Below are 25,339 nucleotides of genomic sequence, written 5' to 3' on the forward strand. Positions count from 1 at the left end.
CACCCCACAAAGAGGAAAAGGTGAAGCTTCAAGTCATGAAAATCCCTAATCTGAAGCTGTGGTTTTTCATCTAGATGTTTCCCTTTAGAATTTAGTGTGTTCCTTTGGTTCATCATCATTTAAGACTTATGTTGTACTTTACCTCTCACCATTTCTATTTTTTCTTTTGACTGTTTTCATGAACAAAAAAAGCCTTACATATATGAAGTAGGATTTCACTATATCAAGAATTGCTGTAATTCTTGGTTTCCAGGAGTACTCTGCATTTAAGTGTGGGCACACTATTCTAATTGAACTCCTAACTACCACCTTTCTGTTCTCTGAGAGTCCTCCCTCTCGCAGTTACACTCTTTCCTTGCCATATTTTCTTTATAGCATTCAGCACTCTGCGCAACTTATTTGTTGTTGTTGTTTTTACTATTAAACTTCTGACTCACCACATAAGCTTCAAGAGGGCAGATGTCAGAATGAAGGGGTCAAATTAATATTTGTTGAACAAAGTTATCATTAAAGCAAGGACCTTAAGTTTCTTTTCTAGGAAAGGGCATAGGGAAATTAGTTTGGACTGATCCAGTGGTGTCTGTGACTTGCTGCCTGTTGTGACAAAAACAAGTACTGGCATGGTGACTGGCCGGGGGTCTGTGGAATCATCAGGCAGAAGGGAGGTTGTGACCTAGGTCTCATCAGCATGGCTCAGACCAACCGAGTCCTCATTTGGAGACTGACAGTTGTTTAGGAACCACCAGGTAGGACTAGCAGAATAGGAGCCTGTGAGCTGGGCAGTAAACAACACAGAAACATCCGGGAGCCATCAGAGTGAAGGGCAGAGGATGACCTGTTTAGAGGGCGAGACCTGCCTCCTGGATGAACAGGCCCCCACCATGGGCCAGCCCCGGAGAAGGAGAATTCCAAGCCAGGAAAGGAATTCACAGCAGCCACACTGCTGACAACAGCCACCCCACCGCAGCCCACACTCAGCATGCCGAAATTCTCTTAAGGCCAAAATAAACAGCTGCAGAAAATAATTCTCAATATACTGTCCTTCTGGGGATGATTATAGAGATTTGCACTCATTGTGAGTGCCAAAAATCAGCACTTACATTTATCATCTGTGTTCTGGTCTTCCTTTCATTTCTGATTTGGAAATTTACATTGGATATGATTTTTTTTATTTTAAAGTAGATAAAATTAAATAAGCATGACATCAATATTTTTCATCCAGACTGCCCTTTACCTAAACAGCAAATCCAACATGTCAGAGGAGAATATTAAATGGCTCTCAACCTTTGCATCTATCATGAAAGATATCCTTTGGCGAAACTGGATAAATGAGAACAACTTGCCATAGGAAATGTACCTATAAGGACTTGGAACTGCTCTTACTAGGCTAAGTAGCTTTCAAATCGAAGGCAGTATAGGGAGAGGTTGATTATATCCAAATGGGAGAACAGTATGACATTGAACTTCAGAGAGGTAGGACAATTAATTGATGGCTAGGCTTTGAACTCATAAAAATTCAACAAAATCACTGGCATGGTCCTGTGTCAATGGATGCATGGAAAAGAAATGGATTTTTGTGTTACACTAGGAATAAAGTTTTATTAGAAGTTTCAGTGTAAATGGAATTGCTAAATTGTAATAGGCAATGCATTTGCGAGAGGAGAAAAATCCAGATATTCAAGGCCCTGGATCAGGATGTGAAGAATGTGTCTCACCGACACATTCACTGAATAAAAGAGAGTCTCTAGGGTAGGTTATTCAAACAAAAGTGACAGCTAAGAATTTTCTAAAACTATCAAAGAATTCTCTCTCTCTCTCTCTCTCTCTCTCTCTCTCTCTCTCTCTCTCTCTCTCTCATAACTGCACACCTATAAATTAACTTTGTTTACTTCCAAGGCACATTAGTCTTTTTATTCAAACAGAGAATAATGACATATTCTGAAATAATGTTCTTTCAGTTAAATATAATTCAAAACAGGGACTGCTATTCAACCTCGAAAATCCCTGAGGTTTCTAACCATATCTCCAGAGAGTACTGCTGAGGAAAGACATTGATTCTAAAATGACATAAAGGTGACAGACAGGTGCTCAGAAGTCCCCAACCTCCTAAGTTCTGAGCTCCAAAAGCATCGATTCCACTTCACTTCAGCCCTTCTTCAGCATGTCCGCACTTGTCCTGTCTACTCCGATCTTCAAATCTGACCACAGCTCTCTGCCTTGTACATGGTCCTAGTGTCTCATTACCATACCTGCATGATATCACACTCATTAGGAAATTCATTCATTCGTATCACAATGTATTGCGAGTCTACTCTGTGCCAGGCATTGTTCTTACACTATATCAATGAATAAAACAGACAAAAATCCATGGGGGCATAATGAGGGAGGAGGTGGATAGTAAACAACAGACATAAGAATAAGTAATGTGTTATGTGAGAAAGTGATGTGTGCTCTGGAAAAAACAGGGCAGACGAAAAGGTGTTGGGAGCTGTTGGCTGGGTTGCAATCAGTTATCTTGCACCAGCTCCCAAGAACTGACTGTGGTATCTCTTTCCAACTCTGACTTCACGGTCAATAGCATCAATTCAGTGACATCACGTGGGTAACTTGAAATTACCAATATTTGCACCATGGCAATTTGCAAACGAGACAATGTGCAGCTTCTTTTTTCCCAGATAGGCCACTGATAAATACCAGCAGACCAGCAGTGTGATTTTTAAATGAAACATTTGAGAAAAGACATGAATGAAATGTGGGAGTTAGCCTTATGGGATCTAGGAGAAAAGCATGTGAGACCAGGTAGAGCTACCACAAAGTCCCAAGGTAAGGAGCAGACCAGGTGTGTCCTAGGAATAACAAGGAGTCCAGTGACAGAGTAGAGAAACTGAGAGAGAGAGAATGGTAAAGATGAACTAGGTGGGAGAACATGAGAGCAAATTGTGGAGGATCTTATAGGCCATTGGAGTGACTTGAGCTTTTACCCTGAGTGTGAGGGGAAGCTATTGGAGGTTTTAGAACAGAGGAATGTCAGGATCTAAATTAAATTTAGAAGGCCCATTTTGCTATGTTGAGACTAGACTGAGTTGTATTAGCAAGGTAAAACTATCCTAGCTATTCTATTCTATTATCTAGGTGAAATATGATGGCTCGGAGTGATGGTAATGGATGTAGTAAGAAATGGTTAGATTCTAGATATATTCTGAAAGCACTTACAGGAGGTGCCAACTGATTGGATGTGGCGTGTCAGAGAAAGGAATAAATGCTGACATTAAGACTTCTGGTTTGAACAAATGGAAGAATGGAGTTGACATCAACTGAGAAGTGGGAGACTATGGGTGGAGCAGATGCAGTGGCAGGACACGGAGGGACAATCTGAAGTTCTGTCCTGGACAAACAGAGCTTGAGATACCAAGTACGTTGCGCAGAAGATGCGTGTATCAGTCTGAATTTCAAGAGACAGTTCTGGCCTAGGGATAAATATTTGGGCAGTACGGATGGCATTTAAAGCCTTGGGGTGGGGTAGTAATACCAAGGAGTGTATAGTGAAGAGAAAAACAATAAGGATTCAACTTGAAGATACTCCAAGGCTAACAGGTCAGAGAGAAGAGGAGGACCCAGCCACGGAAAGGGAGGAGAGAGCGACCCGAGAGGGAGGAGAAAAGCCAGGTGTATAGCGCCCTGGAAACCCAATGAGAAAATTGCATCAAGCCGGAGGCAGTGATGAGCTGCACCTAACGCTGCTAATAGTTCTGGTGAAATGAGACCTGGGAAGTGATCATTGAACGTAGCAAAATGGAGGTCACGGGTGACTTTGACCAGAGTGGCTTCGGTGGAGAAAAGCCTCATTGGAGTGGGATTAGGACAGAATGGGAGGAGGGAAATTTGAGACAGTGAGTGAAGGGAACTTTGCAAGGACATCCACTGCAAAGTAGAGCAGAGAAATGGGGCGGCAGCTGACAAGGGAATTGAGGTCAAAAGTAGAACTTTGTTTTGTTTTGTTTGAAAATGACAGAAATAACAGCAAGTTTGTATGGTGATGGAGATGAGCCAGTAGAGAGAGAAACTTCAGTAGAGGGGATTTTCGTCCCTCAACCTTTCTCTTTTCTCTCAGGCTGGTTTCATTTCTCCCCTTCATTTCCCTCTTAAGCAGCCTGGTCCCATGACTGGCTATTTCTATTATGCTTTAACTAACCCCCTAGAATGCCTCCCTTTGTTCTTCCTTCCTTCCCAAGCCACCATGTTCTTTCTTCTCTAGAACTCTTGGGTTGCCAGTTGGCTTTACTACAATAGATTCATGCTACCTAACCTCAGTTGAACCTACAGAGTTGTCCAAGTATTCTTTTATTCTTATATTCTTTCGTGGTTTATTTCCTAGCAAATGACCAACAGTGTTTATTCCAATTTTTTAAAAAACACTTATTTAGCATTCATTCAATCACATTTATCGAGCAACAACCATGCTCCAGACACTGCAGCCTGAGACACACATTGCCACTGCTCCCAGATTCCTAACAGATAGACTGTACTCCACTTTACTAAAATGACTGATGTGAATTTCTTCAATCTTCTGTCTTACATTCTCAATTTTTAAAAACGTTCTTTCCATCATTATTCAGAAAAGATAAAGCTTCCCTGCTCATCTCAAAGATTAACTCTTTTACTTGGGCCCTGATTCTATTACCTCTTACATTTAATACAAGGTTCTACCAATTAATCTCTTTATGTCTTTGACATCACCCTTCCGCAATTGCAGTCCCCTGCCTTCTTCCCAGAGGTAATATATGTGGGTGGGAGGGTGGGGGGTGGGTAGGTAGGTAGATAGATACTTGCATACATACATACGTGTGTGTGTGTGTGTGTGTATCTGTTGTGTGGGGCGTCCGGCGGGGTCTCTGGTCCCACTCCCCACACAAAAACGCAGGATATGGCTAGGCCAAAAAGGAACACCCACGGAGCCATAGGTAGGGGAGTCATACCACTATACTCTCACTGGCGGTTGGGTTGGAGACACAGGAACCAGGAGCCACACAATTCTCAACCCTCACTGTGCCGCTTGCAGACTCAGCCACCACCTTCTTGCTAGCTCCCCCTTTTTTCTGCTAGACTAGCCACGGCAGTTATATTCCTGGCTAATGGCTCACTGATTACAGCTGACGGCCAACTAGCCACAGCTGATGGCCATTTGATCACAGTCGATGGCCATTTACTACCTGAGCCAGCACCTTTCTATGTGAGGCCGAGAGCCTTGAAACTGCTTTTTGGGGCTCTGTCCCCACAGTATCTTAAACAATATAGTACTGGTATTCACTTTTTACAAACCCGAAGTTCTGCTTTGGAGTTTAAGTAAGACCCAAACTTAGCTATGTATGGAAAGACCATTTTGCCATGACTAGAAGATCAGCTAAAGAGATTCTCTGGGTTATAGTCTGGTTTCAGTTGCCCCTTTGGGGCCGTCAGTACAAAAGGGCATGAGTGAGTTCTGGAAACACGGAGCTGATGCATCTGTCAGGAAAACGGTCAGGGGGTGGGCTGCTCTGCATTTCCTCTTTCAGGCTCACTGGGACTTATCTCCACATTAAGCTGTCTGAGTTCTGACTATTTCACTCTCTTTTCACCCATCTTTAATTTATCCTGTAGTCTTCAGAATAAATTCTAAACTATGCCTATAGCATTACAGGGTCTCACTATCTTTAAAGCATTATTTTCCATTGTTCCTCTTCTTGCTCCTTTGGCCAAACTAAGCTACTGTAGCTGTTATACTGAAGGAGCAGGATGCTAGGACACAATCAGAAGACAACCTAGTTCTTCCCCTGATGGCCCAGTCAACCTGCTCTTGGACACCTTTCTTTATCCTCAGTGAAGTTGCAGCCAGGTTGCATAGCTTCCCTGCTCACTCGTGGATAATAAAAACATGTGCTTATTGTCCTTAAATGAAAAATTCTTTGAAGAGATGATGTCAAAAACTCTAAGAGGGTATGAATTATGATACTGTGATACAAGAGTCTGTCGAAAAGGGATTCTGACTCCCCTCAAGCGGTGGGATGACTTGGGAATAATTCATTCTTTTTTTAATAACTGAGGCTTTGAGTTTAAAGGAGCTAGTAACTGAAGGAAAAGAGGAGGAAATGGTGCTGGTGAAATTCTCTGTTGCACCAACAACAGAGTATGTAGCACCATTAAGTATCCCAGGAACATAAAAGTTGACACACCCTGGCCAGATTCCTTTTTCCGCACATGTGACATAACGCGTGCCAGGGACACCAAGGGCCACAGGAGAACCCAGCTGATTTTAAAAGCTGCAACCTCAAAGCAAATATTACCTCCTAACGATGCCAGTGCCTTGACTGGGATGCCTCTCTTTTTAAACATATAGGGCTTAATCGTTTGGTGATAGTACAGATAATACACACTCAAAGTAAGAAAAATACATATATAATAAATAAAATTCCATAAAGCTGAAAGTCTTTCCCTTAGGAAATTTATAGCCTTAAATACATACGAGGCCTGACAATTACGTTCACAAACTCATCCTAGGAAAAGTGCTCCATACCTCATTGCTGAATATCACTACGGTCACCTTCGGAGTACTCCCCTTGGGAAGCTATGCATTGATGCCAGGGCCTAGTCCACCCTTCATAGCAATTTTGGAACTCTTTTTCTAGAACAGCCATCAGAGCCGTTGTCGTATTAACTTTGATGTCCTGAATGTCATCCAAATGTCTTCCTTTCAATATTTCCTTTATCTTTGGGTAAAGAAAGAAGTCATTGGGGGTCAGATCAGGTGAGTAGGGAGGGTGTTCCAATACCGTTATTTATTTACTGGCTAAAAACTCCCTCACAGACAGTACCATGTGAGCTGGTGCATTGTCGTGATGCAAGAGCCATGAATTGTTGGCAAAAAGTTCAGGTCATCTAACTTTTTCATGCAACCTTTTCAGCACTTCCAAATAGTGACCTTGATTAACTGTTTGTCCAGTTGGTACAAATTCATGATGAATAATCCCTCTGATATCAAAAAAGGTTAGCAACATCGTTGCAACAAGTTCACGAACTTAATTGTTAGACCTCGTACATTAGAAGAAAACACAGAAAATTATTTAACTAAATGTCCAATTAGAGAAGTTAGAGGAAGAACAACAAAGTATACCCTAAGAAAACAGGAGGAAAGAACTAACAATAATATGAGCAAAAAATAAAAAAACAGAAAACAAAGATACAACAAAGTTAATGAAATCAAAGCTATTTCTTTGAAAAGACTAATAACATACACATATCTCTGGCAATATTGATCAAGGAAAAAAAGAGAAAGCATAAATAGTGTTTGTAATGAAAAGGGAGCTTAACTACAAATATAGCATATTAAAAACTGAAAATACAGTGAAAACCTTCATGCTAAATATTCAAACTTAGAGAGGATAAATTCTTAGAAAAATATAATTTACCAAATAACATAGACTATATATGTATAGTCTATATAGTCTATATAATATGAAAAAGCATATCATATATATATGTGTGTGTGTGTGAGTGTGTATATGTGGTTATATACAGTATATAACATATATAACTCACAAAGAAATACCAAGCCCAAATACTTTTAACGATAAATTCTATCCAAATATTCAAGGAAGAGATAATCTTAACATTAAGCAAGCAAATTACCCTGTGGGAGAAGAAGGGATAAATTGAATCTTGACCACATGCCAGAAATAAAATAAGTTCCAAGCAGATTAAAACCCCAATATGAAAAAACGCTGAAAATCCTGATAACAGAAAAAATTACCATTGCATACTCAACCTTTTGGCAAAAACAACAACAAAAAGCTGATAATACCAAATGTTGACTGATAAGAGGTAAATGTCCCAAATATCTAAAGAACACATAGAATTCAATGGCAAAAACAAAACAAAACAAAACCAACAATCTGATTAAACAATGGACAGAGGAAATGAATAGAGGTTTTTTCCAAAGAAGACAGTCAAATCGCCAGCGGGTACATAAAAAGGTGGTCAATATCACTAATCACTAATCATCAGGGAAATACAAATCAAAGCGACAATGAGATATCACTTCACATCTATTAAATGGCTATCATCAAAAAGAAAAGAAATAACACGTGTATATATAATGGAATATTATTTACCCAGGAGAAGGAAGGAAATCCTGCCATTTGTGAAAACAGGATGAAATTTGAGGGCATTATGCTAAGTGAAATAAGCCAAGAAAAGACAAATACTGAATGGTATAACTTATATGTAGAATCTATTAAAAAAAAAAAAAAGTTAAAACTCATAGAGACAGAATAGAAAGTGGTTGCCAGATTTGGGTGGGTAGGGAAAGTAGGGAGAGGTTGGTAAAAGGGTACAAACTTTTAGTTGTAAGATGAATAAGATCTGAGGCTCTAATGTAAAACTATAGTTGATAACACTGTATTGTATATTGAAATTTGCTAAGAGGGTAAAGCTTAATTTGTTCTCATAAAAAAAGATAAATATGTGATAAAGATGTGAGGAGATGGATGTGTTAATTAACTAGATAGGGGAATCCCTTTCATTATAAATGTATATCAAATCACCATGATGTACTCTTTAAATATCTCACAGTTTTGTCAATTATACCTCAAGAAAGGTGAAATTTTAAAAATACCAAGTGTTGCCAAGGATATGGCATAACAGGAATGTCGTATACTGCTCTTGGGAATGTCAGCTGGTACAACCTCTTTGGAGAGTGTGGATGTGAATATTAATTGCTTAAAGATTAGACATTTAACAATTCGTTTTCCCTGTTTGTCATACCTCAATATGTTTAGGGCAGAACAGCCTTAGGCTTAGTGTATGAATCATGTCTGGTTTAACCAGTCAAAACCATCCCATAATCTTTTGCCAGATACTAGCTTTTCCAAGGAGTTGCAACTCCACTGTGGTCCATGGAATGTAAAGGGAAGTATGATGAAAAACTTCTGGTTAATAGGACATGAAAGACTCTAAGTCCAGCGGGGTAAGGGGGATCCCTCTGTTCCTCAACCATGTCCCCATCCTCAGTCAGAAGTGGCCTACTCCTAGAAACATGGGAAAGCTTTTCCTCCCCCCCAACCCCCCCAGAAAAAAAGGAGGAAGGGAGAGGAGAGAGAGAGAGAGAGAGAGAGAGAGAGAGAGAGAGAGAGAGAGCATTTTCCACATATTCTTTTCTCTTGTTTGGGACATTGGACTGAGATTGTATTGCCTAGAGTTGTGGAAGCCATCTTGTGATCATGAGGTGACAGCAAGAGAACCAAAGCCATGACCCTTAATGTATCAAGGATGGAAGAATGGGAAGTGGCTGGGTCCTTTGTTGACAATGTTAGATAATTAAATCTTTATTGTTTAAACAACAGTTATTGTAGTTGTTTTCTGTAACCAAAAGCTTTCTTGATAAAACAGTTATCTAGTAAAGAAAAGCTTCAGATCCAGAAATTTCACTCCTAGGTATATACCCTAAATAATCCTCACAAATATGCACAAGAAACATGTCCAGAGATATTCATTGCAACAGTGTTTATAATGGTAAAAAACATTGAACAATCTAAATATTCATCAACAGGAAATATGGATAAATAATTTGAGGTCTACCATGTTTCTCTGAAAATAAGACCTAGCAAGGCAATCAGCTCTAATGCATCTTTTGGAGCAAAAATTAATATAAGACCCAGTGTTATGTTATGTTATGTTATGTTATGTTATGTTATGTTATGTTATGTTATGTTATGTTATGTTATGTTATATAAGACCCGGTCTTATTTTACTATAAGTAAAATAAGACCGGGTCTTATATTAATTTTTGTTCCTAAAGACACATTAGAGTCGATTGTCCGACTAGGTCTTATTTTCAGGGAAACACCGTAGTCATACAGAAGAATATCATACTAAAATTTAAATAAATAAACTGGAGTTACGTGAATCAATGGACTATCTTAAAAGAATGTTGAGCAAAACGTACAGGTTGCAAGAGGATTCATACAGTATGCTACATTTAGACAGAATTTCAAAACATGGAAAACAATATTATATTTTGTTTATAAATGAACTAATATATAATACAAATGTAAACCATGCATGGGAATGTTAAAGATCAAATTCATTATAGTATTTATCTCTGGGGAGAAAGGGAAGGAAATGGTTTTGTTGGCTTCAACTCCATCTCAATATAAAATATAAAGTGCTCCACAAATACTAATTAATATAGATAAAAACAAGAATATTCTAAGACTTCTCTAAAGACACAAATGCTGTAGCATTTCATTACTTTATAAGAACTGTCAGTCAAGTCCTTCGTAGTCTATACTCCACCCATCATGTATCAAAGTGTATAGCATTTGAATTGCAGATGTTTGAGGCCTATAATTAGTGAGAAGTAGCAGACAGAATAATCTCAATGTATTACAAGACTCCCAAGGTAATGTCTGTTGGTACACAATAATTCTGTGAGCCATGTATTTCTTTTAAATGCTAGTCACCATCCTTTGCAAAGTACACCAATCCACACAACCCTGGATTCAGTGTACATATAAGTATCACTCCTACAATTTCTCTCATCTTTGTCATCCTTCATTTTCAAAGACAAATTGCAAAATTAAAATATCTTCATCGTATTGTCAGAAAGACCCTGCATTTCAAAATCACAAACCTTTCCCAAGTTCGGATACTAAGACAAATAAGAAGTTACAAGGGAATTTAAGTTGATTGAAAAAGAAAGGCCATGGGAAAAAGCACTGTTTTCACTAGGCAACCTAGACAATCTTCATTCTACATCAAAGGCCAGATAAATATCAGATATAATTAATATTTCACTCTTTACGGCAGGTTTTTCCCAGTATCTTAGAAATAATATTTCTTGCATAGAATTCAAACAGAAAATTGCAAAACCTTTGTAGCCCTCTGTACTAAAAGAATTATGTGGAAAAGAGTTGATGCTGGAAGGGGACAAAGAAATTATAAGCCCTATGTCAGGCCAAAAACAAGGCGCCAAATTTTTTGGATAAATGAAAACTATCAATCTGTGAATGTCCCAACTGTGAGTTCAGGAAGTACAGAATCAAAGGAATAAAGCACTCAAACCACGCCAGTGGGGAGGGGCCTCTGGGTAGGTGACCTTGGCCATCCGCAGAGGTCCCAGAACTGAGTGGCTCTGCTTTGCCTCCTTGAGTAAGTGGCCACAAGTGTCCAGCAATTCCCTGGCAGTTAGACTCCCTTAAGAGAAGTATTAATTCCAATACGGTGATTGTATTCTGAGTTAAAAGGACCTATCAGCCTTCAGAGCTTGGACCAGAAAGAACCCTTTCCTTGAATCAAGAGGGTGGGAACAAGAGGGTGGTACCATATTTCAGTCCAACTGTGGCACCGCTTTTATAAGCTTCTGCTGTGAGATCTGACTGTCCAGGGTGGGACAATAAAGTGACAGTGGAATATGGACAAGAATGGTCTGGGAGGCCGGTTAAGCCAGAGAACTGGAACATAGGCACAAAGCAGGGCTACAGATAAGGTGTGCAGAGGCACCAGAATATAGTGAATAAGGAAGGCAGGTACTCTCTAGGGAGAGAGGATCCAGAGGGGGGGAAATAAAGATGAAGTTAGGATGAAGAGCAATAATCAAGATGAAGAAGGCCAACGGTCAAGCGTCGGATGAGGCAATAATGCATTAAATGTACAAAACTAAAGGAAAAGGTAGGTTCTGGTGGGCAGGAGTGGGTAGCAGGCTGCCCCCATGTCTTACTTAGCAGGGCTCCGATCACCCTAAGAACACAGTGGTGGCCCAGAGCCTTGGCCGCTAGCCCCAAAGCCCTACTGGCCCCACCAACTAGATGTACTGGCCTCTTTGTTGCTGCCTCGTCTAAGGCTCCACTCCCCACCCGCGCTGTACACACTGCTGGTACAAGACTCCCTCATGCTTCTAGTTACTTCACTTTGGAGGCTGACTTATCCCACTGTGTGTGTGGTCTCCTGTGAGTCTGAACTCCCTGTTATTTCCAACTTTCCACTCAGTATTCTCCCTTTGTCTGCTCCAACAATCTGACTTCCTGGCCCTAAAGCTGATCACTGACCTTTTGGTCCCCTCTCCAAAGGCCAGCCTTTGGCCTGCTCCCCAATTGGGAGAAAGCTTCCTGGCAGATGCTTTGGGGTTCTACCTGCACAGTAGCGTAAAATGGAGACCAGCACAAATAGAGCAGAAATGTCACAGAGAAAGAATGAAATGGAGACAGTATCGTGGGTGATGTCTGAGTGGTCAGTTTCAGAAACACAAACTGGAGAGTGTAAAAGAAAGAGAGGGGAAGGAAAGGAGGAAAGTACACAGGGAAACAAAAGAACTGCCACATGAAGCAAGTAAGCTGAGGCCATTTTCTGACCCACTTCTAGCTGTCTTCATTTCCCTCTTGCCCCAGAGGGAAATGCTCTCTAAATGAGAGCCGCAGAAATTTCTAGGGGAAGGCAACTGGAAACCAAGCTTGGGTGACATGTGTGGTGAGAAAAAAACGTTTCCTGAAGGCAGACTCTGATAAGGACATGCTTTCAGCTGTTGTCTGCTTACTGCCCTTTCAAAAGAAAGCTCTAGTTGCCCTACTGAGTTCTAAATTTTCAATATTCTATCTTGGTAAACACAGAAAGAAAGAAAAGGCAGCTGAGCTTCCAGCTCTGCAGGTCCCTGTTCTCAGACTGTCTTTTCCAATCCAGTTTGGCAGTCAACTTGCTTTCTCAACATCTTCTTTTTGGCCTTTAAATCTCAGTCTGAAACAAAAGCTACTGTACCGTAGCTTTGAAACTTGCTAAGCGAATAAATTTTTAAAGTTCTCATCACAAGAAAAGAGAAGTGTAACTGTGTGGTGGTGGATGGTTAACTAGACTTACTGTGGTGATCGTTTCACATTATACAGATTCTCCTTGACTTGTGCTGGGGTTTATGTCTCAATAAACCCATCATAAGTTGAAATATCCTAAGTCAAAAATGCATTTAATACATCTAACATACCAAACATCATAGCTTAGCCTAGCCTACCCTAAATATGCTCAGAATACGTACATTAGTGCACAGTTGGGCAAAATCATCCAACACAATCAACCCACTGTAGGGTGTCGGTTACACTGATTGTGTGTCTGGCTGGGAGCTGGGGCTCGCTAACCCTGGCCAGCATCACAAGTGAGTATCGTACCACATATTGGTAGCCTGGGAAAAGATCAAAATTCAAAATTCGAAGTACAGTTTCTATTGAATGTGTATTGCTTTCATACCATCATAAAGTTGAAAAATTGTAGGTTGAACCATTGTAAGTCAGAGACCATCTATATACATATATCCAATCATTATATTGTATACCTGAAACTAATATACTGTTATGTGTCAATTATATCTCAATTATATATTAAAGAAAGAAAAGAAAACTAATTTTAAAAAACAGATAAATTAGCATTGATCGTTCACGTTTGCCAAAGTAGTTGCTCATTTTGAAAAGTATCACATAGGGTTTTTTTCCCCAAACTTACTAAACACAAGTTTTCCATAATTATTAGTTGACCAGCTCCCTGGATAATGTTTATTTTCAGATGATTAGAATCATTCTTTTCTTCTAACACTCCATGGATAAAAATTAACAATCTAGAATAAAAATTAAGTTCATATATAGTTATAGATTTTTTTTCAGTCCAAATTTGGCATCATATTTTGGCTTGGAGAGAAACTTGAGTCATAACTTCAAGTTTGTAAGAACTTCATGTAGTGGAAAGAACTATTCCTGATCATTAAAGTTGCTTTTTCCTGAGAGAAAAAACCAAATGTTTCAGGGTAATAGCCCTTAAGGATTCCACACAACATTGTAAATTTATTATCACATGGTCCCTCTCTTTCACCTGGAAGAGACGGTCCTATCAGTGCCAGATAGGAGGTAAACAAACCATACAATTCACATTGCTTTCATCCCCTTCAGTAACTGAACCTTGATTATCTAATATGTGTCAAGTGCCATTCGAGAGCCTGCAGGTAGAGGCAGAGAATGCATGCACAGATCTAGCAGACCCTGGAGGCTTCCTAGAAGTAAAAGGTTGGTGGGAGTGATAAACTGCCACTAAACTGCTCTTTCTGTATGTCAATTCAATTTCCCTTCGGTTTTTAAAGTAGCCTCAGGGGAACTGGAGCAGCTCCTAGACAGTGTATTTAATGGAAAGAACAAGGGCTTGAGGGCCCCATACCCCAGGCCTGATTCTCTGGTCAGTCAAGTAATAGCTGCAACTTGTACTAGTGGATTCATTACTCTTAAACTCCAGTTTTCTCATCTACAAAATATTAGTAAAAATATATTGTATATCTCATGGAGACTTGGCATGAATTAAATGAGTGCAGTTTAATTCAGTGAGGACCCAGTGAGGAGTCAGACTCCTTAAGGTTCAAATTCTGGCTCAACCCCTTCTTTCCTGTGCGAATCTGGGCAAGTTGCTTCAAGTCTTTAAACCACGGTTTCTCCCATACATATAACATTCATAAAAATGATTCGTACCTTACTAGGTAGTTGTGCCGAGCAAACGAGTTTATCCATAGCAAGAATGTAGCACAGTGCCTGGCACACAGCAAGCGTTCAAATGAATGTCAGCTAGTATTAGAGAAAGCACTGCGCATAATAAACGTCATTTCCTGTTCTCTTAACCAGGGTGAGGATTAATAGGAGACAGTTGTGCTAAAAGTGCCCAAAGGCAGACCCTTTCCTATACAAAGCCCTTCTTTCTCTTTTTTCTTTTTTCTCTTTTCAAAAGTGTTCTGGCACACATTAGCAAAACGCCTCGGGGGAAGGGAGCCGAGAAAGCCTTTTGGTGTATGTATTTCCTTCCCAATGAAATCCATATGCTTTCAGAAGAAACAGTCCTGGGAAGGGGCCAGTTAGAGACTGTGCCTAAAACCGGAAAGCACAAAAGAGACTTCATGAGTCCAAATTAAAGATAGATCATTATTACCGTTACTATCTTCATTCACGTTTTCCTTTGTATGCTTTTTAAAAAGTATACATTGTGGTTGGTTTACAGGTTAAATTTTATTTAAGAGGTATTAAACAAAATTCAACTGAATAAATTTGACGATATAATTGGATTTATTTAAGGATTCATGAATCAGTCAGCATCCCATCTAGCAGATAAAAAGGAGCTCCGAAGAACTTTATATTTTATATTTTAAAAGCAAATTAAGCCTCTTGGGAAAGCATAAAAATATTTTTGAAGTTTTAATGCTTGAAAATACTGGTAAAAATCATCTCATGAAACTAGAAGGGATTATTTTCTATTTTTCAGAGGAGGGTGGCTAGAATAAAGATGGGAACGATGTCTTTGAATATCTTTGTCTGACTGCATGATGAATTGTGCCTGTGAAACTGTGACTTTCTTCTCTGTTTCTGTTTTTGTGTCTTTGTCTCGGCCTTCTTTTCTCTCTCACGCATGCGCCGTGCTGTAATAATTATACTTGGTGCTTGTCCAGCATTCTTTTCTTCCCATTTGTTCCTTGAAACAACTCTATGAGGTAGAGGGTGGTTAAGGCAAATATTATTATTGCCATTTTTTCAGATTTAAAAATTAGATACTGAAAGGATAAGTGACACATGGCTAGGTACAGGAAGAGCTGTTCCTAAAACCCACGTCTTGTGCTGGTTCCACAGCTGCAGCCAGGATTCCAGAAATCATGCAGTCCATGACGGGAGCAGGGACACAGCACCCCCAGACATATGGCTCCAGTGATTTTGACAACTGGTGGATGTGATGTTCAGCACGATTCATCATTAAGTTCCCCTGAAGATGCTCCCAGGAGCTCCCGTCCTGGCTATTGAGTAGCCCCCATCCACCCAAAATAGAGGGTGGTGTAGAAGGTGTTCAGTTGGGGGGACCCAGCGGCACATATACCCTCTGGATTTGGAGACCAGTATGCGGAGCTCCTCTTAAAATTAAAATCTGCTACTGAGTTCAGCCATTTTTAGTCGAGATAGCTGGGGAGATATTACAATAAAATTATTTATGAAAAGATTAATTTAGTTGTCATTTTGGATTATTATCCAGTTAATTCTAGCTACACAGATACTGGAGTTGGGTAGCTTAAAAAACATGTTTCCATTTTCCTTCTCAAAGGATCGATTTAGTTATGTAAAAATGCAAAAGATTAGCAAAATCACCTTCATGTTGTGATTGAGATCGTTCATGCTGAATTGTCATAACTTACGAACCCTTCATCAGATTCCTAAATGAAGTCTGTATGTTCCCTTTTTATTATATTAAAAAACAAATCCTGGTCTGAGAAGGCTGAAAATAAACTTTTAAGGTGCACCAAAAATAGTTTCTACCTTTTAGTCTCCATTCCTATTGACAATTACACAGAAAAGAAAAGTATTGTGAGGAATATTCCACCCAGAATACACTCAGGTCATAACTCACATTCCCTTTCTTAAGATGCCCAACTGTGACTAGAGAAAGCGAATTCAATTTAATCTTTGTGGCGCCCTCTAGCGGCTTAGAAGAATCATGAATTCAGTGTCTGGACCCAGAAGGCCAGTAATCTTGGATGCTTTTTAAAAATAGCCATTACTAAATTTCCCATTTAACATTGAAACTGTGTCCAAATCAGGAAAGCAGGAGGGAGTGGAAAGAATGTGGAATCACAAGATTTGGACCTGAGTCAAAGCTCTGTCATTTACCAGCTATGCGAACCTGTGTCTGGCTGGTCAGTTTCTGCAGCGCTGAGGTTGAATCTGGAATTTCTTATTGGAGATAAGAGGCAATGTCAAAATGTCAAAACTGGAGGGGTATGTGATTCCATTTATCTGATATGTCCAGAAAAGGCAACTCTATAGAGACAGAAAGTAGATTAATGGTTGCCTGGGGCTGGAGATGGGAATAGGATTAACTGTAAATAGGCACAAAGGATCTGATTGGGGTGATGAAAACATTCTAAAACTGGGTTGTGATGATTTGTGCACAACTCAGTAAATTTACTAAAAATCATTGCAACGTACATTTTAAATGGGTGAGTTTTGTGGTATGTAAATTATACCCCAATAATGCTTTAAAAAACAACTGGGGGCGGCCGGATGGCTCAGTTAGAGGGCGAGCTCTCAACAACAAGGTTGCTGGTTCAGCTCCCACATGGGATGGTGGGAACTGAGTTGCACCCCCTGCAACTAAGATTGAAAATGGTGACTAGACTTGGAGCTGAGCTGCGACCCCCACAACTAGATTGAAGGACAATGACTTGGAGCTGATGGGCCCTGGAGAAACACACTGTTCCCCAATATTCCCCAATAAAAAATAAAACAACTGGAGGGGAAGGCAGAGTGGAAGGCAGAGTTGATAACCCGTTAATACAGGTACAAGTACAGAGCTAGGAAGCCTGTACCTTGTAACTGAGTCGGAGGAAAAGGGAATGTGGGACAGTGCAGGGGTGAGCAGGAAAAATGCCTAGGGCAGGGGCTGCTGTCGGCAACTTTATTTTGTCCACTTTGTATTGTCCCTAGCTCGTGCCAAGTGAATCACCCGAGGTTAGCGTGCTAGAAGATGAAAGGATACCGCCTCTGGGCCCAGTCTCCTGCTGCAGGGCCTCCATGGACCCAACGCAGAAAGTTCTGACCATTCAGGGGCATTTCTGAAGGAGGGAAGACGATTAAAGCAGCCAACTTGATGCACTTGCATAAAAATGACCATTTTGAAATGTAAAAACTGTGTTTTCTTCCTAACTTTTCTCAGTAACAGATAATTTAGTGTGGTTGGGGAATTAGATGAGATTAAGGAGTAGGCTAGGGAAAGAATGTCTATTTTTTTTTTTAATTGGTCTATCGCTACATTTTATTGAGGGGTTTTTTTAATTCTTTTTTTTTGACATTTTTCTTTTTTTTCATTAATTTATTTTTAATTTATTGGGGTGACAATTGTTAGTAAAATTACATAGATTTCAGGTGTACAATTCTGTATCACATCATCCATAAATCACATTGTGTGTTCACCACCCAGAGTCAGCTCCCCTTCCATCACCATACATTTGATCCCCCTCATCCTCATCCCCCACCCCTCAACCCCCTTACCCTCTGGTAACCACCAAATTACGTTCCCCAGATTAATTTTCAAGCCCGTGGCCATCCTATGGTCACCGATTGCCCTCCAATCCCCTCACCCTCCCCCCCACCCCCCACCCCCCACCCCTCCCGCCCATCTAGCTACTTACTGATACAAAACTTGAAAGTGTGAGGAATGATAAAAGTACCAGAAGGAAGTTCAGGATATCTCTGTTTAGTTGGGTAGAGAGAAATTTATTAGGAATAACACCCAAACCAGAAACTCTAAGAGAAACGATAGATGGATTTAGAGAGAGAGAAAGAGAGAGAAAGAGAAAGAGAGGACGGGAGGAAGGAAGAAAAGACACAGATGATATATTAGAAAATAACATTATATGGTACATGCCAAACAGGTTTACTATAATAGACACTTACAAACCAGAGAAAAATGGGCAAAGGGTGGGTACAGGTAATTCACAAAAGGAAAAACCAATGAAGAAATACAATCTGTCAACTCATGAAACAGCATTTAATCTGGCTACTAATGAATGAATGTTATTAAGAAAACAATGAGTTACTTTTCACCTATGAGATCAGCAAAGATTAGGAAGATTGACATTGATTTCACTCTCAGTACTCAGGTAAATTGGTACAGCTTTCTGGGGTGCAATTGGGCACTGTACTTCAAAATGTAAATATGCGTACCTTTTGGCCCAGAAATTTCACTTTTGAGAATTACTTTATGATAATAATAGGACATGTGTGAAAAGATATATAAGTTAGGATGTTCATGACTGAATTACTTGTAAAGGCAGAAAAATAGAAAGGTTTTCAAATGCCCACCAAAGGGGATTTAATTGTTGCATATCTAATAGAATATGTGCAGTAATTAAAAATGAATGTGATCTATATTTTGTGGCATGGGGGGAATGTTTATATTATGTTGCTAAGTAAAAAAGATCAGTATCATAAGAGCATAAGTGATGTAATTACATTTTTGTTTAAAATTAATGCTGTGTGTGTGTGTGTGTGTGTGTGTGTGTGAGATGGACATGAAGATGCACTGCCCAGATCTCCCTTCAAAAAAGGACCTGTTGCCAAGCTGACAGCCCCTTCAGGAATTGCCTCAGCTGCAGAGACACCTCTCCCAATGTTTTTCCCTTCTGAGCAGGGTGGGTGGGCACATCCTGAGGGAGGCAGGAGTATAATGCTAGTCATTTCAGCTCAACAGAAAACTCTGATGGGCTCGGTTCACTCCAGAGCTCCTGCAGGGCCAGCCAAGGCTGTCAGCAGGCGTGCACCCCAGCTCGGTTTCTCTCTATCCAATTCTGCTTTCTTCCCCTTCTTTACACAGGTGTTGACCCCCTAGACAATTCTTAATAAATGTCCTGCACAATAAACTCCACCTCAGAATCTGCTTCCCAGAAAACCCAACCACTGATTTTTATACCTATCCAGTGGACAAATTCTGGAAAAAATATCCACCAAGTATTTTGTGTTGGCTGGTTTTTGTGTTATAATTTTGGGCATGGTCTGCTTCTTGTAAAATGGGTATTGATTATTTTTGTCATCAAATTAAATTACAATGAAGTGGTTTTCATTTTAGAAAATAAAATGCTAATGGTTTGGTTTTATTCTGGTCAAAATGACCACACGAAAGTATCAGGATCAAAATGGCAGCACCTAAGCCATCTGGCGGGCACCCTTATGAATAGGGAGGTGAACGCTTCTGACCACCCTTCTGGCCCATACCCTTCCTACTGCTCTAGGTCTTGGTCCTCAAGCCTCCCACTCCTTTACCTTCGGAGGAAAATGCTGGTGTTTCCTGCTTAGTGTTCTGCACCATTTCACCTCCATCCTGATCAAAACTCACATCTTTCAGATCTGATCAATCCAAGTGAGAAGCACCACCAAAAATGAAGGTTAGTGTCAAAAAAGGCTGAGAAAGGGAAGCAGGGAACAAGAGGCCTGAGTAAGCTAGAGGATAGGACAGAGTGGGAGCCTGGGAAGAAGGAGAAAGAAGATTTTAATGAGTGAGACTGGAGATTATAAACTGTACTTCCTTTTGAATGTCACTTGAGAGATACAAGTACAGATTAGAATTAATTTGTTTTTGATTGCTGGTCTGCATTTTCTGATAGTGTCACCATAGAAAAAGACTGGGCTGAGGAGAGTGGGATATTTTTTTCTCCAACAGTAATAGCTCAAGCCTTTAACCCACCTCTTCATGAAGGACTTCAGCTTCTTCCCCATTCACCAATTCTTTCCAAGAGTCCTAGATATCGTCTCTGTTGTAGCCAGGAACTCTAACACTCATTGTGATGCTCGATGCTCATAAAGTGACAAGGCAGCAATCCCCCTCCTCCATAACTGTCCCAGGGAAAGCTGATGTGCCTGCACACAGCATGGTCTTTATGTGCTCCCAAACAGCTTCTGTCCTAGTCCCCTGGTCTCTAGGATTGACTGAGGAACAGGTATCTGAGATACAGGTACTCCTCCTCTTAATTTTTCTCCCAGATGCATATGCAAAAATTAAAAAAGAAGTTGTACCTTTCTCTTTCATCCAAGAAACCTCCACGCAATTCACACTCTTGTGGTCCTACTCCCTAATTCTAAGCACAAGCCAAAACAAAGCTGGCTCAAGCTGGGACCGCGTATTAGTCTGTCACACCAGCCTGCAGCCGAGTGAACTGAGCTTGGGATCGTCAGCTCCTTGGTCTCGGGCTAAACATCTGAGGTTAACACACCTGAGCTGTGGTGTGGCTAGGCGGGCAAACGCAACTGCCAATGATTGAGTGGACTTTGGGACTCCACGTGTGTATTTAAGAGGGTGGACAAAACCCCTTTCATAATTCCTCAGTCTGCTGGACTCACAGTAAGAAGATAGAGCTAACAGTGGTCTCTGGGCTTTACTAAGCGTTACTCGTTTGTGTAACCAGAAACCTACAGCCAGATCATTGAATGTTAAATATTCAGGGAGTTAAGTTATTATAAAAAATGCACTGTGTTCTTGACATTTGACAACTATAATTTTGCTTCAGTTGTTTAACATACAGCTTCTCGTGATTAGTAAGGAAACAATCTGCTGTGAAGGCACAAAGCAGTGACATTTACGTAACACGGGACCTTAAGGCAACAACCTTACGGTTCATTTCAGCTGACGAGTGAGATCCCTGCAAGACTGTGTGTGAAGAGGGGTGGGCAGGCATTATTGGAATTTCTGTTGTACCAACTGAGAATTAAGGAGCATTTACTGAGTGGGCTTCCTGGGTATCAATATTTATTAGCAGAAGTCCAGGATGCATAAGCCCACAGGATCAGTCATTTGTTCAGTATCCTGTGGGAGGCATTGTGCTGAGTCCTGATACTAAAACAGAATATTTGCTATAGCTGTCCTAATGGGCCTTATGTAGAGGACATAAAGCCTGTAGCTATTTGAAACTCCCAACATTACAAAATCTATGCAAAAATGTGAAGTAAAACACACATACACAGGTGTACACACGCAGGTGTACACACACACACACACAATCAGTCCTTTATGGGAATGGAGCAGGAAGCTGGGTTTCCCTCTAATTAAATGATATGTTCTCTAACTTTTTAGATATTTGAAAGCTAATTTAAGCTCTGGAAAAGGTAGGACTCATCTATGAAGCGATCTTTGGGATGCCCCAAGGTGACAGTAGATCCTTAATGTAACCCCTGAAATGTCAGCATGTTTTCCTCCTTTTCTGCAGTAATACAGAGGGCTCCATTGTCTATTCTCTCAGGCAGCTCTTCCTGGCAGATTCCACACGAAATCACAGAGGGCACTTCTCCTGCCTTGGGAATGGGAATGCTGCGGGAGGAGAACTTCTCTCTGCCCATCAGCTCTGCTCACACAGAGAGGAGAATGGCTTGGGTGGCCTGGCACTGACACGTGCTGAGATCTCAGCTCGGCCAGGTCCTCACTGGGATCGGAGCCCGCTGACCCACACCACGAGCCTGGTGCTGGGTGGAGGCAGGACCCCCAAGCACCCCAGCTTCACTAGGCCAGCCAAGCCCGTCTCTGTGCTGAAAATCCAGATTTGAGGGCCTCCTCTTGGATGTCACCTAGAAGTGACTGAAGGAAACTGAGTTTTGGGCAAATGGAAAGAATTCCCATGGGATGAAAGAAAGGGTTGTCTTCCCTAGGTTTGTGTGTGCGTGCACAGGTATTCATGCATGTGTGGCGTGTGTGTGTGTCCGCCGTGGGTGTCCTGTAGGTGGGGTTGGGAGTTGTAAGTGGGTAGTAAGGAAGTACTGCCAACTCTTCTTGGGAGCTCAAGACAAAATCCAATTAAATTTCTACTTCATAGGATGCAACAACAAAAATGAAAATTTTTAGATTGGTCATCTATATTTTAAAAAGTAAAACCCTAAAGGAATAAAAAAGAAAAAGAGAACTTCTCAGTAAAGAGATTGTGGGCAGATCTGAGATAGCATGTAGGATCCTCATCCCTCTTTGTGACTGATTAGATATGAAAAGCAGGGCCTGGTGACAGATTTCTGGCTTCAGTGCCTGTGGGAATGTGTCCTCTCAGAAGTGTGGGGAAGGACAATGCCCGAGTCATCCATCTGCACCTCCCCAGGCTGCTCTGTCACCAGATTCAAACAGGTAGTCCCTGAATTCCCCACTACGACAATTATTTCATTTTGCCACATTTTATGATGACATTTTTTTTAATCAAAACTTGGGACACGCAGATTCCTGTGTGTTCTGACAATGGGGCAGGGCCGTGCCTCCACATGAGGGTGCAGGGTCCTCAAGTTGGTTCTGCTCTTGGAATTCAAGGACATGTTCCAGTGTGGGAACTGAAATGCTGGAAGCGCTTGGGCGGTGTGTGTTCGAGGTCTTCGGTCATTAGGAGAACCATGTCTGACCTCACACAAGCACAGTAAGAAGACTGATCTGGACAAATCTCAGGATTCCATAATCCCCACATGGGGCCTCTGAAAGAACTATTTTTCCAAAACCATGTTTGAATCTCAGAAACCCCAAAGAAATTCAGAAAGGAACAAAGTACCTTATTTCTTTCTTTTTCATTAACTAGGTAAAAAAAAAAAAAAAAACACAAAAAACAATCCCTGATGCAATTGCTTTCAATGGGCTACAGTTTCAAATCTAGCCTAATTGGAAATCGCACAAAGGAAAACATCAGTAGGCCCTTTGTCAGCTATGGGAGCAGGAGGCGCCAGGAATGCTGTTCAGCACAGCTGAGGTGCTGGGATTAGGTGCAGGCAGCGGCTGCCTGCTGTGCTGTGAGTAACAAGGTCCTTTGTCTCTGACCAGGAGTCTGGTGTCTTCTGCCAGCACCAGTGAAGCTGTGATTGGCAAAGTTGTGAGTTTGCAAGCAGCATAAAATTTCAACCCCTTCACAATTCTTGACATTATCTTGTATTGTCATCTCTTTGGGTCATCATTTGAGATGCGACTTTAATGTTGCTCTCGCCAGGTTCCTGCTAGCTTCCTGATTACCTTGACTCTTTCCTTACCCCCATGAACGCAAGCATCAGGCCAGTGCGTCATTGGGCACACATTTAGTTATTTTTATTAATAGCTCCATCGTGTAATGAGTGCCTGTAGGTGCCAATCACTTCTTAATCCACGATCATGGTTATTTGCAACAGTTTTGAGAGTTTGGAATTATCCCTGACCTGAGGCTAAGGGTTAAGAAACCTGTCCCATATCACAGAGCCTAGTGACAGAGGCAAGATTCCTACCTGTACTTATCTGGTAGCAAAGGTCGAGTTCCTCCCACCACAACCCCATGCCACCTCAGTAATGCAAATGGAGTTTCAGAGAAAAACAAGAAACATTTTAATGGTGACATTGGCCAGCCTGCTTAATAATGTCTTCTCCCCGAATGACTACAAGGACCCCATTCCCTGATTTGCTGCCCAATTTTATTTGACCCCTATCATTGCCAATCCACAGCAATGCCCCGACCCTTTTACCATCAGCATCTCTTCTTCAAGGTGGAGATATTAATGGCATTTTTTCACAGCTCATTAGAATCTGTGTATGAGGAAATGGGCTAAGAGGGATTGAGTCAGGCATGATCTAAGACAACAATGACAGGAAGTACAAGTCGAACTGACCCTTGACAGCAGTGAGAACGTAATCCATGACCTCAGCTTCCAGTCTGTGGGGTTTAATATGCATCCACAGGAAACCTGAGTTGGGAGCTCACATCTCCAAGTCTTCTCCATGGGGGCTCATTTGAGGGATGGCTGCTGTCCAGCCCTGTATTTCCAGGAAATGAGACTTCGATTCCTTGTAGTGTTAACTTTAAAGGCATTAAGATGATTCTTGAAAAGAGAAGAGCATTTGAGACAAAGCTGAATGAAAAGATAGAAAAATCCACAACTCACTTTCGTTCTGTCGCCTGGCAGCTGCCGCCACATATGCACCGGCTGTGAAATTCCCTGTGGTCGGCAAGCAGGTGGTGGAATATCCACTAACTGAGCCACCGAATCATACGTTTCCAAGTTCCTCTACTTTCCTAGAATTCACTAAGCAACTCAGCCCTGGGGATGCCTTGGGGTATGGAAAATTTGAAAACAAATGATGTGTGTACAAATTCACCCCCACTACCCGTTGCAATGTTACTGTATTTTCCCAGCAGAATTTTTGTTCATTGCTGCCTTCAGGGTAACGCCAAGGGTAGATTCGCGCTAAAATATACCAGGATTCAACACCTTACTGTTTGTGTGAACTATCATCAGAGCTGAGTAGGCAAAAATCATACATTGAAGAAGCCATTTAAAGAGGCAGAGATGCCAAAAGTCCAGAGAATATAAGAGGAAAAGGGAGATGGTTCCAAACAGTAGAGAATGAAAAATATTGGTACGTGCGAATAACTGGCTTGATCCAAATCCCTGAGGTTAATCAAGAATGCCCAATGAATGGCAAGAAATTTGAAAATCCTCCTTGGATGTTTCTTCTTACTCAACTTGCCATTCTGGCCAGGCCTTGTAGTCCAGCCCTCTTGGACCATGAGGCTGTGCACCATACTGAACAAGGACGAGACCAGAGGAGGGACAGGCCTGGCCCGGCAGGGTGCCAGCAGGTCAGGTTCCTATAAAAGAAGAGAAAGCCAAGAATGAGTGCGGTTTTGGATCTGCTTACCAGCAGCCTCCGGCCACTTCTACGTACAGTGAAACCGACCACAATTTGCAGCCCTGTCAGTCCAGCCCACTGTTGGCCAGTTTTGGGGGCTGATGTAAATCACCATGCCTGGAAGTCTGCTCACACTGACTGGCTTCCAGAACCGTACTGC

The 25,339-nt window shown here is 41.2% G+C and overlaps 1 pseudogene; it reads left to right on the top strand.

Moving 5' to 3' along the window:
- LOC117020685 (60S ribosomal protein L13-like) overlaps window positions 1–22,109 on the top strand; it is a 41,644-nt pseudogene extending 19,535 nt beyond the window's left edge.
- The last annotated feature ends 3,230 nt before the right edge of the window (window positions 22,110–25,339 follow it).

The sequence above is a fragment of the Rhinolophus ferrumequinum genome, chromosome 3, assembly GCF_004115265.2.
Source record: "Rhinolophus ferrumequinum isolate MPI-CBG mRhiFer1 chromosome 3, mRhiFer1_v1.p, whole genome shotgun sequence".
In the NCBI taxonomy this organism is placed as follows: Eukaryota; Metazoa; Chordata; class Mammalia; order Chiroptera; family Rhinolophidae; genus Rhinolophus; species Rhinolophus ferrumequinum.